This window comes from Heterodontus francisci, unplaced genomic scaffold (genome assembly GCF_036365525.1).
Source record: "Heterodontus francisci isolate sHetFra1 unplaced genomic scaffold, sHetFra1.hap1 HAP1_SCAFFOLD_96_2, whole genome shotgun sequence".
Classification (NCBI taxonomy): Eukaryota; Metazoa; Chordata; class Chondrichthyes; order Heterodontiformes; family Heterodontidae; genus Heterodontus; species Heterodontus francisci.
The window spans coordinates 1,831,321-1,844,210 of record NW_027141332.1 but is presented as its reverse complement, the minus strand read 5'-3'; positions in this window follow the sequence as shown (position 1 = coordinate 1,844,210).

The window sequence follows — 12,890 nt, the reverse complement described above, 5'->3', positions numbered from 1 at the left end:
CTTCTGAGAGTGTCAGAGAGTGTCAGAGAGTCAGAGAGTGTCAAAGAGTGTCAGAAATTTTCAGAAATGGTCAGATAGTGTCAGAGAGTTTCAGAAAGAGTCAGAGAGTGTCACACAGTGTCAAAGAGTTTCAGAGAGTGTCAGAGAGTGTCAGAGAGTTTCAGAGAGTGTCAGAGAGTTTCAGAGACTTTCTGAGAGTACCAGAAAGTGTCAGAGAGTGTCTGAGAGTGTCCGAGAGTTTCTGAGAGTGTCAGAAAGTTTCAGAGAGTTTCAGAGAGTGTCAGAAAGTTTCAGAGAGTGTCAGAGAGTGTCAGAGAGTTTCAGAGAGTTTCAGATTGTGTCAGAGAGATTCAGAGAGTTTCAGAGAGCTTCAGAGAGTGTCAGGGAGTGGCAGAGAGTGTCAGTGATTTTCGGAGAGTTTCAGAGAGAGTCAGACAGTGTCTGAGAGTGTCAGAGAGTGTCAGAGAGTGTCAAAGAGATTCAGAGAGTGTCAGAGAGTGTCAGAGAGTGTCAGAGAGGTTCAGATAGTGTCAGAGAGTTTCAGAGACTTTCTGAGAGTGTCAGAGAGTGCCTGAGAGTTTCTGACAGTTTCTGAGTGTGTCGGAGAGTGTCAGAGAGTGTCAGAGTGTTTCAGAGATTTTCACAGAGTTTCAGAGTGTGTCAGAGATTTTCAGAGAGTTTCAGAGAACTTCAGAGAGTGTCAGAGAGTGCCAGAATGTTTCAGAGAGTGTCACAGAGTGTCAGAGAGCTTCAGAGAGATTCAGAGAGTGTCAGGGAGTTTCAGAGAGTGTCAGAGAATTTCAGAGTATGTCAGAGAGTTTCAGAGAGTGTCAGACAGTATCTGAGAGTGTCAGAGAGTGCCGAAGAGTTTCAGAGCGTTTCAGAGAGTGTCAGAGAGTGTCAGAGAGTTTCAGAGAGTTTCTGAGCGTTTCTGAGAGTGTCATCGAGTGTCAGAGATTGACAGAAATTTTCAGAAAGTGTCAGATAGTATCAGAGAGTGTCAGAAAGTGTCAGAGAGTTTCAGAGCGAGTCAGAGAGTGTCAGAGAGTTTCAGAGAGTTTCCGAGAGTGTCTGAGAGGGTCAGAGATTTTCAGAGAGTGTCTGAGAGTGTCCGAGAGTGTCAGAGAGTTTCTGAGAGTTTCTGAGTTTGTCAGAGATTGACAGAGAGTGTCAGAGAGTTTCAGAGAGTGTCACAGAGTATGAGTGTGTGTGAGATTGTCAGAGAGTTTCAGAGAGCTTCTGAGAGTTTCTGAGAGTGTCAGAGAGTGTCAGAAAGTTTCAGAGAGTGTCACAGAGATTCAGAGAGTGTCAGAGATTTTCAGAGAGTTTCAGAGATCTTCAGAGAGTTTCAGAGAGTGCCAGAAAGTTTCAGAGAGTGTCACAGAGTGTCAGAGAGCTTCGGAGAGTTTCACAGAGTGTCAGAGAGTGTCAGAGAGTTTCAGAGATTTTCTGAGAGTTTCTGAGAGTGTCAGAGATTGTCAGAGATTGTCAGAAAGTTTCAGAAAGTGCCAGATAGTATCAGAGAGTTTCAGAAAGTGTCAGAGAGTGTCAGAGAGTGTCTGAGAGTGTCAGAGAGTGTCTGAGAGTGTCAGAGAGTGTCAGAGAGTTTCAGAGAGTTTCAGAGAGTTCCAGAGATCTTCAGAGAGATTCAGAGAGTGTCAGAGCGTGTCAGAGAGTTTCAGAGAGTGTCAGAGACTGTCAGAGACTGTCTGAGAGATTCAGAGAGTTTCACAGAGTGTCAGAGAGTTTTGGAGAGTGTCACAGAGTGTCAGAGAGTGTCAGAGAGTTTCAGAGAGTTTCTGAGAGCTTCTGAGAGTGTCAGAGAGTGTCAGAGAGTCAGAGAGTGTCAAAGAGTGTCAGAAATTTTCAGAAAGGGTCAGATAGTGTCAGAGAGTTTCAGAAAGAGTCAGAGAGTGTCAAACAGTGTCAAAGAGTTTCAGAGAGTGTCAGAGAGTGTCAGAGAGTTTCAGAGAGTGTCAGAGAGTTTCAGAGACTTTCTGAGAGTACCAGAAAGTGTCAGAGAGTGTCTGAGAGTGTCCGAGAGTTTCTGAGAGTGTCAGAAAGTTTCAGAGAGTTTCAGAGAGTGTCAGAAAGTTTCAGAGAGTGTCAGAGAGTGTCAGAGAGTTTCAGAGAGTTTCAGATTGTGTCAGAGAGATTCAGAGAGTTTCAGAGAGCTTCAGAGAGTGTCAGGGAGTGGCAGAGAGTGTCAGTGATTTTCGGAGAGTTTCAGAGAGAGTCAGACAGTGTCTGAGAGTGTCAGAGGGTGTCAGAGAGTGTCAAAGAGATTCAGAGAGTGTCAGAGAGTGTCAGAGAGTGTCAGAGAGGTTCAGATAGTGTCAGAGAGTTTCAGAGACTTTCTGAGAGTGTCAGAGAGTGCCTGAGAGTTTCTGACAGTTTCTGAGTGTGTCGGAGAGTGTCAGAGAGTGTCAGAGTGTTTCAGAGATTTTCACAGAGTTTCAGAGTGTGTCAGAGATTTTCAGAGAGTTTCAGAGAACTTCAGAGAGTGTCAGAGAGTGCCAGAAAGTTTCAGAGAGTGTCACAGAGTGTCAGAGAGCTTCAGAGAGATTCAGAGAGTGTCAGGGAGTTTCAGAGAGTGTCAGAGAATTTCAGAGTATGTCAGAGAGTTTCAGAGAGTGTCAGACAGTATCTGAGAGTGTCAGAGAGTGCCGAAGAGTTTCAGAGCGTTTCAGAGAGTGTCAGAGAGTGTCAGAGAGTTTCAGAGAGTTTCTGAGCGTTTCTGAGAGTGTCATAGAGTGTCAGAGATTGACAGAAATTTTCAGAAAGTGTCAGATAGTATCAGAGAGTGTCAGAAAGTGTCAGAGACTGTCAGAGAGTTTCAGAGAGTGTCAGAGAGTTTCAGAGAGAGTCAGAGAGTGTCAGAGAGTTTCAGAGAGTTTCCGAGAGTGTCAGAGAGGGTCAGAGATTTTCAGAGAGTGTCTGAGAGTGTCCGAGAGTGTCAGAGAGTTTCTGAGAGTTTCTGAGTTTGTCAGAGATTGACAGAGAGTGTCAGAGAGTTTCAGAGAGTGTCACAGAGTATGAGTGTGTGTCAGAGATTGTCAGAGAGTTTCAGAGAGCTTCTGAGAGTTTCTGAGAGTGTCAGAGAGTGTCAGAAAGTTTCAGAGAGTGTCAGAGAGTTTCAGAGAGTTTCAGAGATTGTCAGAGAGTGTCAGAGAGTTTCAGAGAGCTTCAGAGAGTGTCAGGGAGTGTCAGAGAGTGTAAGAGAATTTCGGAGATTTTCAGAGAGAGTCAGACAGTGTCTGAGAGTGTCAGAGAGTGCCAGAGGGTTTCTGAGATTTTGTGAGTTTGTCAGAGAGTGTCACAGAGAGTCAGAGAGTGTCAGAGATCTTCAGAGAGCGTCAGAGAGTGTCAGAGAGTGTCAGATAGTTTCAGAAAGTGTCAGATAGTGTCAGAGAGTTTCAGAAAGAGTCAGAGAGTGTCAAACAGTGTCAAAGAGTTTCAGAGAGTGTCAGAGAGTTTCAGAGACTTTCTCAGAGTACCAGAGAGTGTCAGAGAGTGTCTGTGAGTGTCAGAGAGTGTCTGCGAGTGTCAGAGAGTGTCTGAGAGTGTCAGAGAGTGTCAGAGAGTTTCAGAGAGTTTCAGAGAGTGTCAGAGAGGGTCAGAGAGTTTCAGATAGTGTCAGATAGTGTCAGAGAATTTCAGAAAGTGTCAGAGAGTTTCAGAGAGTGTCTGAGACTGTCAGAGAGTGTAAGAGTGTTTCAGAGAGTGTCACAGAGTTCCAGAAAGTTTCAGAGAGGGTCACAGAGTGTCAGAGAGTTTCAGAGAGATTCAGAGAGTGTCAGAGAGTATCAGAGATTGTCAGAGAGAGTCCGAAAGTGTCAGAGAGTGTCCGAGAGATTCAGAAAGTGTCAGATAGTATCAGAGAATTTCAGAAAGTGTCAGAGAGTGTCAGAGAGTGTCTGAGAGTGTCAGAGAGTGTCAGAGAGTTTCAGAGAGAGTCAGAGAGGGTAAGAGAGTTTCAGAGAGTTTCACAGTGTGTCATAGATGTTCAGAGAGTTTCAGAGAGTGTCAGAGAGTGTCAGAGAGTATCAGAGAGTATCAGAGAGTGTCTGAGAGTTTCAGACAGTGTCAGAGTGTGTCAGAGAGTTTCAGAGATTTTCAGAGAGTTTCAGAGAGTATCAGAGATTGTCAGAGAGAGTCCGAAAGTGTCAGAGAGTGTCCGAGAGATTCAGAAAGTGTCAGATAGTGTCAGAGAATTTCAGAGAGAGAGTCAGAGAGGGTAAGAGAGTTTCAGAGAGTTTCACAGTGTGTCAGAGATGTTCAGAGAGTTTCAGAGAGTGTCAGAGACTGTCAGAGACTGTCTGAGAGATTCAGAGAGTTTCACAGAGTGTCAGAGAGTTTTGGAGAGTGTCACAGAGTGTCAGAGAGTGTCAGAGAGTTTCAGAGAGTTTCTGAGAGCTTCTGAGAGTTTCAGAGAGTGTCAGAGAGTCAGAGAGTGTCAAAGAGTGTCAGAAATTTTCAGAAAGTGTCAGATAGTGTCAGAGAGTTTCAGAAAGAGTCAGAGAGTGTCAAACAGTGTCAAAGAGTTTCAGAGAGTGTCAGAGAGTGTCAGAGAGTTTCAGAGAGTGTCAGAGAGTTTCAGAGACTTTCTGAGAGTACCAGAAAGTGTCAGAGAGTGTCTGAGAGTGTCCGAGAGTTTCTGAGAGTGTCAGAAAGTTTCAGAGAGTTTCAGAGAGTGTCAGAAAGTTTCAGAGAGTGTCAGAGAGTGTCAGAGAGTGTCAGAGAGTTTCAGAAAGTGTCAGATAGTGTCAGAGAGTTTCAGAAAGAGTCAGAGAGTGTCAAACAGTGTCAAAGAGTTTCAGAGAGTGTCAGAGAGTTTCAGAGACTTTCTCAGAGTACCAGAGAGTGTCAGAGAGTGTCTGTGAGTGTCAGAGAGTGTCTGCGAGTGTCAGAGAGTGTCTGAGAGTGTCAGAGAGTGTCAGAGAGTTTCAGAGAGTTTCAGAGAGTGTCAGAGAGGGTCAGAGAGTTTCAGATAGTGTCAGATAGTGTCAGAGAATTTCAGAAAGTGTCAGAGAGTTTCAGAGAGTGTCTGAGACTGTCAGAGAGTGTAAGAGTGTTTCAGAGAGTGTCACAGAGTTCCAGAAAGTTTCAGAGAGGGTCACAGAGTGTCAGAGAGTTTCAGAGAGATTCAGAGAGTGTCAGAGAGTATCAGAGATTGTCAGAGAGAGTCCGAAAGTGTCAGAGAGTGTCCGAGAGATTCAGAAAGTGTCAGATAGTATCAGAGAATTTCAGAAAGTGTCAGAGAGTGTCAGAGAGTGTCTGAGAGTGTCAGAGAGTGTCAGAGAGTTTCAGAGAGAGTCAGAGAGGGTAAGAGAGTTTCAGAGAGTTTCACAGTGTGTCATAGATGTTCAGAGAGTTTCAGAGAGTGTCAGAGAGTGTCAGAGAGTATCAGAGAGTATCAGAGAGTGTCTGAGAGTTTCAGACAGTGTCAGAGTGTGTCAGAGAGTTTCAGAGATTTTCAGAGAGTTTCAGAGAGTATCAGAGATTGTCAGAGAGAGTCCGAAAGTGTCAGAGAGTGTCCGAGAGATTCAGAAAGGGTCAGATAGTGTCAGAGAATTTCAGAAAGTGTCAGAGAGTGTCAGAGAGTGTCTGAGAGTGTCAGAGAGTGTCAGAGAGTTTCAGAGAGAGTCAGAGAGGGTAAGAGAGTTTCAGAGAGTTTCACAGTGTGTCAGAGATGTTCAGAGAGTTTCAGAGAGTGTCAGAGAGTATCAGAGAGTGTCTGAGAGTTTCAGACAGTGTCAGAGTGTGTCAGAGATTTTCAGAGAGAGTCAGAGAGTGTCAGAAAGTTTCAGAGAGAGTCAGAGAGTGTCTGGGATTTTCAGAGAGATTCAGAGAGTGTCACAGAGTTTCAGACAGTGTCAGAGATTTTCAGAGAGTTTAAGAGATATTCAGAGAGTGTCAGAGAGTGCCAGAAAGTTTCAGAGAGTGGCACAGAGTGTCAGAGAGTTTCAGAGAGATTCAGAAAGTGTCAGAGACTATCAGAGAGTATCAGAGAGAGTCAGAGAGTGTCAGAGAAAGTCCGAGAAATTCAGAAAGTGTCAGATAGTGTCAGAGAGTGTCAGAAAGTGTCAGAGAGTGTCAGAGAGTGTCTGAGAGTGTCAGAGAGTGCCAGAGAGTTTCAGAGAGAGAGTCAGAGAGGGTAAGAGAGTTTCAGAGAGTTTCACAGTGTGTCAGAGATGTTCAGAGAGTTTCAGAGAGTGTCAGAGACTGTCAGAGACTGTCTGAGAGATTCAGAGAGTTTCACAGAGTGTCAGAGAGTTTTGGAGAGTGTCACAGAGTGTCAGAGAGTGTCAGAGAGTTTCAGAGAGTTTCTGAGAGCTTCTGAGAGTTTCAGAGAGTGTCAGAGAGTCAGAGAGTGTCAAAGAGTGTCAGAAATTTTCAGAAAGTGTCAGATAGTGTCAGAGAGTTTCAGAAAGAGTCAGAGAGTGTCAAACAGTGTCAAAGAGTTTCAGAGAGTGTCAGAGAGTGTCAGAGAGTTTCAGAGAGTGTCAGAGAGTTTCAGAGACTTTCTGAGAGTACCAGAAAGTGTCAGAGAGTGTCTGAGAGTGTCCGAGAGTTTCTGAGAGTGTCAGAAAGTTTCAGAGAGTTTCAGAGAGTGTCAGAAAGTTTCAGAGAGTGTCAGAGAGTGTCAGAGAGTGTCAGAGAGTTTCAGAGAGTTTCAGATTGTGTCAGAGAGATTCAGAGAGTTTCAGAGAGCTTCAGAGAGTGTCAGGGAGTGGCAGAGAGTGTCAGTGATTTTCGGAGAGTTTCAGAGAGAGTCAGACAGTGTCTGAGAGTGTCAGAGAGTGTCAGAGAGTGTCAAAGAGATTCAGAGAGTGTCAGAGAGTGTCAGAGAGTGTCAGAGAGGTTCAGATAGTTTCAGAGAGTTTCAGAGACTTTCTCAGAGTACCAGAGAGTGTCAGAGAGTGTCTGTGAGTGTCAGAGAGTGTCTGCGAGTGTCAGAGAGTGTCTGAGAGTGTCAGAGAGTGTCAGAGAGTTTCAGAGAGTTTCAGAGAGTGTCAGAGAGGGTCAGAGAGTTTCAGATAGTGTCAGATAGTGTCAGAGAATTTCAGAAAGTGTCAGAGAGTTTCAGAGAGTGTCTGAGACTGTCAGAGAGTGTAAGAGTGTTTCAGAGAGTGTCACAGAGTTCCAGAAAGTTTCAGAGAGGGTCACAGAGTGTCAGAGAGTTTCAGAGATTGTCAGAGAGAGTCCGAAAGTGTCAGAGAGTGTCCGAGAGATTCAGAAAGTGTCAGATAGTATCAGAGAATTTCAGAAAGTGTCAGAGAGTGTCAGAGAGTGTCTGAGAGTGTCAGAGAGTGTCAGAGAGTTTCAGAGAGAGTCAGAGAGGGTAAGAGAGTTTCAGAGAGTTTCACAGTGTGTCATAGATGTTCAGAGAGTTTCAGAGAGTGTCAGAGAGTGTCAGAGAGTATCAGAGAGTATCAGAGAGTGTCTGAGAGTTTCAGACAGTGTCAGAGTGTGTCAGAGAGTTTCAGAGATTTTCAGAGAGTTTCAGAGAGTATCAGAGATTGTCAGAGAGAGTCCGAAAGTGTCAGAGAGTGTCCGAGAGATTCAGAAAGTGTCAGATAGTGTCAGAGAATTTCAGAAAGTGTCAGAGAGTGTCAGAGAGTTTCAGAGAGAGAGTCAGAGAAGGTAAGAGAGTTTCAGAGAGTTTCACAGTGTATCAGAGATGTTCAGAGAGTTTCAGAGAGTGTCAGAGACTGTCAGAGACTGTCTGAGAGATTCAGAGAGTTTCACAGAGTGTCAGAGAGTTTTGGAGAGTGTCACAGAGTGTCAGAGAGTGTCAGAGAGTTTCAGAGAGTTTCTGAGAGCTTCTGAGAGTTTCAGAGAGTGTCAGGGAGTTTCAGAGAGTGTCAGAGAATTTCAGAGTATGTCAGAGAGTTTCAGAGAGTGTCAGACAGTATCTGAGAGTGTCAGAGAGTGCCGAAGAGTTTCAGAGCGTTTCAGAGAGTGTCAGAGAGTGTCAGAGAGTTTCAGAGAGTTTCTGAGCGTTTCTGAGAGTGTCATAGAGTGTCAGAGATTGACAGAAATTTTCAGAAAGTGTCAGATAGTATCAGAGAGTGTCAGAAAGTGTCAGAGACTGTCAGAGAGTTTCAGAGAGTGTCAGAGAGTTTCAGAGAGAGTCAGAGAGTGTCAGAGAGTTTCAGAGAGTTTCCGAGAGTGTCAGAGAGGGTCAGAGATTTTCAGAGAGTGTCTGAGAGTGTCCGAGAGTGTCAGAGAGTTTCTGAGAGTTTCTGAGTTTGTCAGAGATTGACAGAGAGTGTCAGAGAGTTTCAGAGAGTGTCACAGAGTATGAGTGTGTGTCAGAGATTGTCAGAGAGTTTCAGAGAGCTTCTGAGAGTTTCTGAGAGTGTCAGAGAGTGTCAGAAAGTTTCAGAGAGTGTCAGAGAGTTTCAGAGAGTTTCAGAGATTGTCAGAGAGTGTCAGAGAGTTTCAGAGAGCTTCAGAGAGTGTCAGGGAGTGTCAGAGTGTGTAAGAGAATTTCGGAGATTTTCAGAGAGAGTCAGACAGTGTCTGAGAGTGTCAGAGAGTGCCAGAGGGTTTCTGAGATTTTGTGAGTTTGTCAGAGAGTGTCACAGAGAGTCAGAGAGTGTCAGAGATCTTCAGAGAGCGTCAGAGAGTGTCAGAGAGTGTCAGATAGTTTCAGAAAGTGTCAGATAGTGTCAGAGAGTTTCAGAAAGAGTCAGAGAGTGTCAAACAGTGTCAAAGAGTTTCAGAGAGTGTCAGAGAGTTTCAGAGACTTTCTCAGAGTACCAGAGAGTGTCAGAGAGTGTCTGTGAGTGTCAGAGAGTGTCTGCGAGTGTCAGAGAGTGTCTGAGAGTGTCAGAGAGTGTCAGAGAGTTTCAGAGAGTTTCAGAGAGTGTCAGAGAGGGTCAGAGAGTTTCAGATAGTGTCAGATAGTGTCAGAGAATTTCAGAAAGTGTCAGAGAGTTTCAGAGAGTGTCTGAGACTGTCAGAGAGTGTAAGAGTGTTTCAGAGAGTGTCACAGAGTTCCAGAAAGTTTCAGAGAGGGTCACAGAGTGTCAGAGAGTTTCAGAGAGATTCAGAGAGTGTCAGAGAGTATCAGAGATTGTCAGAGAGAGTCCGAAAGTGTCAGAGAGTGTCCGAGAGATTCAGAAAGTGTCAGATAGTGTCAGAGAATTTCAGAAAGTGTCAGAGAGTGTCAGAGAGTGTCTGAGAGTGTCAGAGAGTGTCAGAGAGTTTCAGAGAGAGTCAGAGAGGGTAAGAGAGTTTCAGAGAGTTTCACAGTGTGTCATAGATGTTCAGAGAGTTTCAGAGAGTGTCAGAGAGTGTCAGAGAGTATCAGAGAGTATCAGAGAGTGTCTGAGAGTTTCAGACAGTGTCAGAGTGTGTCAGAGAGTTTCAGAGATTTTCAGAGAGTTTCAGAGAGTATCAGAGATTGTCAGAGAGAGTCCGAAAGTGTCAGAGAGTGTCCGAGAGATTCAGAAAGTGTCAGATAGTGTCAGAGAATTTCAGAAAGTGTCAGAGAGTGTCAGAGAGTTTCAGAGAGAGAGTCAGAGAGGGTAAGAGAGTTTCAGAGAGTTTCACAGTGTGTCAGAGATGTTCAGAGAGTTTCAGAGAGTGTCAGAGACTGTCAGAGACTGTCTGAGAGATTCAGAGAGTTTCACAGAGTGTCAGAGAGTTTTGGAGAGTGTCACAGAGTGTCAGAGAGTGTCAGAGAGTTTCAGAGAGTTTCTGAGAGCTTCTGAGAGTTTCAGAGAGTGTCAGAGAGTCAGAGAGTGTCAAAGAGTGTCAGAAATTTTCAGAAAGGGTCAGATAGTGTCAGAGAGTTTCAGAAAGAGTCAGAGAGTGTCAAACAGTGTCAAAGAGTTTCAGAGAGTGTCAGAGAGTGTCAGAGAGTTTCAGAGAGTGTCAGAGAGTTTCAGAGACTTTCTGAGAGTACCAGAAAGTGTCAGAGAGTGTCTGAGAGTGTCCGAGAGTTTCTGAGAGTGTCAGAAAGTTTCAGAGAGTTTCAGAGAGTGTCAGAAAGTTTCAGAGAGTGTCAGAGAGTGTCAGAGAGTGTCAGAGAGTTTCAGAGAGTTTCAGATTGTGTCAGAGAGATTCAGAGAGTTTCAGAGAGCTTCAGAGAGTGTCAGGGAGTGGCAGAGAGTGTCAGTGATTTTCGGAGAGTTTCAGAGAGAGTCAGACAGTGTCTGAGAGTGTCAGAGAGTGTCAGAGAGTGTCAAAGAGATTCAGAGAGTGTCAGAGAGTGTCAGAGAGTGTCAGAGAGGTTCAGATAGTTTCAGAGAGTTTCAGAGACTTTCTCAGAGTACCAGAGAGTGTCAGAGAGTGTCTGTGAGTGTCAGAGAGTGTCTGCGAGTGTCAGAGAGTGTCTGAGAGTGTCAGAGAGTGTCAGAGAGTTTCAGAGAGTTTCAGAGAGTGTCAGAGAGGGTCAGAGAGTTTCAGATAGTGTCAGATAGTGTCAGAGAATTTCAGAAAGTGTCAGAGAGTTTCAGAGAGTGTCTGAGACTGTCAGAGAGTGTAAGAGTGTTTCAGAGAGTGTCACAGAGTTCCAGAAAGTTTCAGAGAGGGTCACAGATTGTCAGAGAGTTTCAGAGATTGTCAGAGAGAGTCCGAAAGTGTCAGAGAGTGTCCGAGAGATTCAGAAAGTGTCAGATAGTATCAGAGAATTTCAGAAAGTGTCAGAGAGTGTCAGAGAGTGTCTGAGAGTGTCAGAGAGTGTCAGAGAGTTTCAGAGAGAGTCAGAGAGGGTAAGAGAGTTTCAGAGAGTTTCACAGTGTGTCATAGATGTTCAGAGAGTTTCAGAGAGTGTCAGAGAGTGTCAGAGAGTATCAGAGAGTATCAGAGAGTGTCTGAGAGTTTCAGACAGTGTCAGAGTGTGTCAGAGAGTTTCAGAGATTTTCAGAGAGTTTCAGAGAGTATCAGAGATTGTCAGAGAGAGTCCGAAAGTGTCAGAGAGTGTCCGAGAGATTCAGAAAGTGTCAGATAGTGTCAGAGAATTTCAGAAAGTGTCAGAGAGTGTCAGAGAGTTTCAGAGAGAGAGTCAGAGAGGGTAAGAGAGTTTCAGAGAGTTTCACAGTGTGTCAGAGATGTTCAGAGAGTTTCAGAGAGTGTCAGAGACTGTCAGAGACTGTCTGAGAGATTCAGAGAGTTTCACAGAGTGTCAGAGAGTTTTGGAGAGTGTCACAGAGTGTCAGAGAGTGTCAGAGAGTTTCAGAGAGTTTCTGAGAGCTTCTGAGAGTTTCAGAGAGTGTCAGAGAGTCAGAGAGTGTCAAAGAGTGTCAGAAATTTTCAGAAAGGGTCAGATAGTGTCAGAGAGTTTCAGAAAGAGTCAGAGAGTGTCAAACAGTGTCAAAGAGTTTCAGAGAGTGTCAGAGAGTGTCAGAGAGTTTCAGAGAGTGTCAGAGAGTTTCAGAGACTTTCTGAGAGTACCAGAAAGTGTCAGAGAGTGTCTGAGAGTGTCCGAGAGTTTCTGAGAGTGTCAGAAAGTTTCAGAGAGTTTCAGAGAGTGTCAGAAAGTTTCAGAGAGTGTCAGAGAGTGTCAGAGAGTTTCAGAGAGTTTCAGATTGTGTCAGAGAGATTCAGAGAGTTTCAGAGAGCTTCAGAGAGTGTCAGGGAGTGGCAGAGAGTGTCAGTGATTTTCGGAGAGTTTCAGAGAGAGTCAGACAGTGTCTGAGAGTGTCAGAGAGTGTCAGGGAGTGTCAAAGAGATTCAGAGAGTGTCAGAGAGTGTCAGAGAGTGTCAGAGAGGTTCAGATAGTGTCAGAGAGTTTCAGAGACTTTCTGAGAGTGTCAGAGAGTGCCTGAGAGTTTCTGACAGTTTCTGAGTGTGTCGGAGAGTGTCAGAGAGTGCCAGAAAGTTTCAGAGAGTGTCACAGAGTGTCAGAGAGCTTCAGAGAGATTCAGAGAGTGTCAGGGAGTTTCAGAGAGTGTCAGAGAATTTCAGAGTATGTCAGAGAGTTTCAGAGAGTGTCAGACAGTATCTGAGAGTGTCAGAGAGTGCCGAAGAGTTTCAGAGCGTTTCAGAGAGTGTCAGAGAGTGTCAGAGAGTGTCAGAGAGTTTCTGAGCGTTTCTGAGCGTTTCTGAGAGTGTCATAGAGTGTCAGAGATTGACAGAAAGTGTCAGATAGTATCAGAGAGTGTCAGAAAGTGTCAGAGAGTGTCAGAGAGTGTCAGAGAGTGTCAGAGAGTTTCAGAGAGAGTCAGAGAGTGTCAGAGAGTTTCAGAGAGTTTCCGAGAGTGTCAGAGAGGGTCAGAGATTTTCAGAGAGTGTCTGAAAGTGTCCGAGAGTGTCAGAGAGTTTCTGAGAGTTTCTGAGTTTGTCAGAGATTGACAGAGAGTGTCAGAGAGTTTCAGAGAGTGTCACAGAGTATGAGTGTGTGTCAGAGATTGTCAGAGAGTTTCAGAGAGCTTCTGAGAGTTTCTGAGAGTGTCAGAGAGTGTCAGAAAGTTTCGGAGAGTGTCAGAGAGTTTCAGAGAGTTTCAGAGATTGTCAGAGAGTGTCAGAGAGTTTCAGAGAGCTTCAGAGAGTGTCAGGGAGTGTCAGAGAGTGTAAGAGAATTTCGGAGATTTTCAGAGAGAGTCAGACAGTGTCTGAGAGTGTCAGAGAGTGCCAGAGGGTTTCTGAGATTTTGTGAGTTTGTCAGAGAGTGTCACAGAGAGTCAGAGAGTGTCAGAGATCTTCAGAGAGCGTCAGAGAGTGTCAGAGAGTGTCAGATAGTTTCAGAAAGTGGCAGATAGTGTCAGAGAGTTTCAGAAAGAGTCAGAGAGTGTCAAACAGTGTCAAAGAGTTTCAGAGAGTGTCAGAGAGTTTCAGAGACTGTCTCAGAGTACCAGAGAGTGTCAGAGAGTGTCTGTGAGTGTCAGAGAGTGTCTGCGAGTGTCAGAGAGTGTCTGAGAGTGTCAGAGAGTGTC